The sequence below is a fragment of the Sinohyriopsis cumingii genome, chromosome 15 (assembly GCF_028554795.1).
Source record: "Sinohyriopsis cumingii isolate HCF-2022 chromosome 15, ASM2855479v2, whole genome shotgun sequence".
Classification (NCBI taxonomy): domain Eukaryota; kingdom Metazoa; phylum Mollusca; class Bivalvia; order Unionida; family Unionidae; genus Sinohyriopsis; species Sinohyriopsis cumingii.
Window position 1 is genome coordinate 34,644,915 of NC_142975.1, and position 6,061 is coordinate 34,650,975.

Below are 6,061 nucleotides of genomic sequence, written 5' to 3' on the forward strand. Positions count from 1 at the left end.
TCTTTACAACATGTGGGAAGGAACATTGGGTATACTTAATAAGTTTCCTATCATAATTTGTGGAATGGCACACTGGGCATACTCATTAAGTTTCCTCCTACAGTGTGAGGCATGTTAAAAATCATGTTTACAATCACAACTAAAACCTTCTAAGATCCAGCTGGTATGCAGCTTTATGGTAAATATAGGTTTCAGCAAAATTCTGGGCACTGATGACAAGACAGATGCTGGCATGGAACAATGGAATAATTCTTTTCTTCCTGAAATGGTAATATTGCATCAGGATCCTAATGACAAATATGTCTTGTAAAAAGCATGCATGTATAGATATTCTAACCACAACTAACCACAAGGCCACGGGAGCAGTCTATATATATATATATATATATATATATATATATATATATATATATATATATATATATATATATATATATATAGATATAGACTGATATATATATATATATATATATATATATATATATATATATAGACTGCTCCCGTGGCCTTGTGGTTAGTTGTGGTTAGAATATCCCCCTCTGATGTAGGAGGACATGGGTTTGAATCCCAGCCGGGTCATACAAAAGACAAATTAAAAAATAGTACTAACATCTGCCTTGCTAGGCACTTAGCATTAAGTTAGTATTAGGGTGGGTCAGCCTGGTGTCAAAATAACATGAATTGGTGGGCCTTGATGCTACATGTTTTCAGTATGAAGATCCAGTATGACGATCCCGTACTAGACATCAATATAAACTGCAACACTGCAAACAACATAACGATATGACTGAAAACTTGTTAAAGCTAAATTAAAAAATTCATATCACATACATGCACACGTTATGCATGCATGTATGTATGTATGTATGTATGTATGTATGTATGTATGTTGTTGTTGTTGTGGGATTAAAAGCCATTTTTCAGCACTCGATAGGCTATGCATGGCGGCCAGTATTAATGGCAGAGGAAGAACACGGGAAAACCCAGAGAAGAACCACCGACCCACATGTATGTATGTATGTATGTATGTATGCATGGGAGTTTATATATGTGCTTTAATGGCATAGGTAGGTAGGTTAAGTAGGTCAATACACTGGTTGATCCATAGGTAGCTGGGTTGATAGGTATGTAGGTGGGTATGGAATATAGGTAGGTAGATAGGTAGGCAGGCAGGTGTGTGTGTGTGTGTGTATGTGCCTCTGTGTCTTTGTGTTGGGGGGTCTAATGGCACATCAGCTGAATCCTAGCTGTAAAGCATTTAGCAAACGTTAGTACAAATGGTAATGATAACAAATTCTAAATTTTAAGATAAACTCTTCTCATTATATGCAAACGTGTTCATAAAATTTAACAACATAAAAAGTAGAGATGGAAAAAGTTTTTAAACAAGAGTATATGAAATAAAAGATAAAGCAAGATAAAAAAACTCCTTGAAATATTAGAAAATATTTAGAATACATTTTGACAATAAAAACTCCAAAATAATTGTTGGGCAATAATTTCTAGTATACTCCTGGTAGAGTTCACTATCGATATGCGCAGGCATGGTTCTGCCAGTAGATCTAATTTGTACCAGTTTTTCTTGCTTCCAGTTCTATAAACTAATGAATATTTCATTTCAAGAAATGACTGACCATGGAACCAGAATTAAGAGAGTTTATAATAAACCTTGGATGCCATGAGGCTAATTTAAAAATGGAGCAGGAAAAGACATTTCAGACCAGACAACAACAAAAGAGATCAGCCTGGTGCTGCCTGTAGATCCAATTTGTACCAGCTTGTCAGACCTTCCAGTTATTGGAACTAATGAATATTTCATTTCAGGAAACGACTGGCTATGGAACCAGAATTGACAGACATTATTATAAACCTTGGATGCCATGAGGCTAATTTAAAAATGAAGCAGGAAAAGGAATTTCAGGCCATATTACAACAAAAGTGATCAGCCACTAAAAACCTTACAAATGTACAACATTTGTACTTATTTGCTGTGATTTGGTTATTAGAACTGCTTAGAAATGGCATTCAAAAGCCATACAGATATGAAACATGGAAGTACATTCATAGAGAACCAAAGAACTAATTAGAGTCTGTCAACAGAATTTAATAGATTTTCGCTAGCCAAAGTGCCAACATATGAGGTCACTATAATAATGTCTATTACCATACAAATGTCAAGTTTTTCCAAACTAAAAATGCATATTGGCAAAATAAGCTAATTTTACAAGTCTTGAGCATAACTTCAGAAATAAAATTTTTCCAATGTGCAGTTTTAGCAGAGTCAATAATTGGAACATAAAGGATATCAGTAAAATTTACTGGGAAGATCCTGACGAAAGATTCTGTTTGGAGATTTTAAACTCAAATACATTTTCAAAGACTGTATGTACAGGCATTGGTTGCCCTTCTGCCATCACTAAACTTGTCAGACATCATGAGCATCTTGTAATGAAATACCCATCTGAAATATATGAAGAAGGCATTTCCCTTTGAGGGGTACAGAAAACTGGATGACAACAAAGGACAGATTCCTTCTAATGCTGCAATCAGGTTTATTTAATATTTTCACCAACGCAATCTAAATAATCAGAGACATGCATTATCTGATACAAAAATTATTAAGAATATTTGTGACCAGTATTGCATTTTTTTTAACAAATGAAATTCCACATATAGAAACTATAGCTGCAATAAATTAGAATGGATATTGAAACCAAGTGACCAATATATGATGGGGACAAAATCCAGGTTTGACCAGTTTACTTGCGAAGATTTCAAAATAATGTGTTTGTTTCAAAGGTTTTCTTTTACAGATTGAAGGTTACAATTACTTTGAATTATATGATCTTATTTTCTCATTTTCTTGTTTAGTTTCCCTTGCATCATTATTCTCGAAATGTAGCAGTTCTTGTTTGTAGTCTGCCCCGTGTTCTTATAAGTTGTGCCAGACTACAAACTAAGCTGTCCATTGTACTTTTAGTCAAAGAAGCTTAACAAGCATTTTTTTATAAAAATTATACAGAGAAAGTTGTATGTATTATACATGTAAGGCTGTAAGTATTATACACTTAAAGCTGTATGTATTACACAGGTAAAGCTGCATGCAATATGCAGGTAAAATTGCATGCAATATACAGGTACAGCTCTATGTATTATACAGGTAAAGCTGTATGTATTATACAGGTAAAGCTGTATGTATTATACAGGTAAAGCTGCATGCAATATACAGGTAAAGCTCTATGTATTATACAGGTAAAGCTGAATGTATTATACAGGTAAAGCTGCATGCAATATACAGGTAAAGCTGTATGCAATATACCGGTAAAGCTGTATGCATTGTACTTCTAAAGCTGTATGTACAATACAGGTAAAGCTGCATGCAATATACAGGTAAAGCTGTATGTATTATACAGGTACAGCTGTATGTACTATACAGATAAGTGTGTATTTTCGATTTTTAACATAGCTTTACCAATTTTTCAGTCATATCACTAACATGTCTGCAGTGTAGCAGTTTATAGTGATGTCTAACACCAAGGCATCATGTCTCAGACATGTAGTCACATTATCCTGAAAACAATGACCAGTCCTAACACTAACCTCTTAATTCTGAGTGCCAAGCGAAGCCACTGCTAGTACCATTATGTTTCTTTGATATGACCTTGCTGTTTGTTATGTACATCGATATTTTTTTGTAACTCCTAGTACATGATTTTGTTTAATTTTTACAATTCTTATTCATGGTTGTAAACTACAGAATATCTTTTGTCATAAATCGTATGCAACTGTTAAGTATGCAGATTGCAAAGGATTTATAAACAGATGTTTATGCACGTATTGACAGTAATAATTGTAATAATAAGACTTTTAATGGTGCCATTGGCCGAGTTTCACAGTAACTGGTGGTATATGGAAGTTGAGAATAATTCTGTGGTATTCTATTGGTTGCTTAAGGTCATGTGAATATGCTTAGTTCATCAAAATAAATAGTATATGCTGTCAAGTGGGGTCTATTGCAAAGTACAGTCGCTATATATGGTGAATATAAGGAGAAAATTAAGCATTCAGTTTCATTCTGATTTCTTTCACACTTTTTGTGTTCCTGATGTTGCATTATGATATTTTTTGAGAGGAAAAACATTTGTTTGGACTATTCAGTGGCGATATAAAGTGTTCATTATTCTGGTACTGTACATCACAGTTCAAGAAGGACCAGTAATTTCCAGTATTGAAAGTTATAAGGGACCTTTCACTCTTTTCGGACTTTCATAGACCTTTAAGAGGATGAATTTGGGTTCAATTCATTATACTGTAAGTTCCTCTCACATTGTTTATTTATTACTTTAATAATAAAATTGTTTATAAAGTTTAACAAAAGTTGTATGTTTTGCATCTTTTGTTACTTATGTTTGTGAACATAGTTGTAACACGGGGTTCAAACCTGCGACCTCCCACATCTGCTCTAACCATTAGGCCATTGGAGTGGAATATTAAAGCTTTATGTATTATATAGGTAAAGCTGTATGCATTATACAGGTAAAGCTGTATGCATTATTTAACTGCTGAACATTGCCATGAAATTCTCCTGCACTACCTAAAATCAATTCTTCCATTCATGGTCCTCATCCACCACGTTCTCAGATTCCGTGCTGTCTAAACCTGATAAAAGGAATTTTTCTTTGGGAAAAATTAGGGACCGCTGCCTACGACTGGGAAGAATAAATTAGGGTCATGTACACTTTTGAGCAATCAGACTTTAAAGTGATGACCTTAGTCAAAATTCTTTAGTCTGAAAATTTCCTAGATGAGGAAACTTAGTCTCGACTCCGTGGGAAGCATAAAGAGATTAGTGCTTTCCTTGTGAAACAAGGGACCAGTTGGTCGTCTTGTAAAAAGGCATGTTTAGGGCTAGGTTGCATAAGTTCTGAAAGAGAACAGCGATAAGGAACAGCTTTCTGAGAGAAAGATGAGACAGCCTGGAGAGAAGTATGGGGAAAGAAAGGACGAGGTCAGAATAAAAGGACCAGGAAGCCCATGAAGGGGCAAAGCATAGAGCATAGGAATGATAACATGGAAACATTGGGATACAGTCCAGACAGGAAGGTGATACAATTTGGTTGTGGACACTGCACTCCTTTCACCTCTCATTATGATGAACTAAACACTAAATTAGACACACAGGTTAAATTCTACTGATATAATCTAACTTGAACTGGAATTGCCATTAATTTGTTTTAATTAAATTTGTTATTTTCTTGTCAAATGGGGCTCGTATTGTTCATTTCTCCCTCAGTATTCTTGCTCAGTTCTCGGTTGAAATTCCATTCTTCTTTCACTCCCGCCGGTCATAATATTGAGGGAGGTCATCCTCTAGATAATGCCAGCCAAACCCAATTAACCATCCCTCTAAGAGGGTGACGTAACAAAGATTATAGAGGGAGACATGAAAATGATATTTTAAATAAATTTGTAAATGCATTAAAGACAGACTGGTTAAATGATACCAAGATGAAGATATGATTAGTCAATGGAAAATTACTTCTGAAGACCCAATTTATTGACATGTTAGAAACATTTCTTGAATGTAACTGCAAATCTCTCATTTAAACAAAATTGTCAATCTGTACAGGGAGTTAACTGAAATTGTAGGTTTTGATGGCACTTTCAACACTTTATAAGCCAATATACAAGCCAAATATAAGCCATTTGCCTGTCCCCCAAGGACACACTAGGGCACCCAACCTGGGTTGACCCATGTATTGAACTAGCAACCCAATGCTATTACGAGTCACCTTGACTCCTGAGATGATGTAAATGAAGCAGTGTGTGCAATTAACAAACAATTTAGAGGACTTTTTATGGCACAATATTAACTCTTTATAAGAAGCCATACCCAAAAAGTTGGAAAATAAAGAACATTCAGTAAACAAAATATAAATTTGCCAAAACAATTTTTTTTACACTACTTCACAAACTTACTAGTGGAATGAATTTATGTAATGCGATATACTTATCTCAACCATACTGGTGACCTGGATGCTGTGTATGAAAAGTTAGGTGG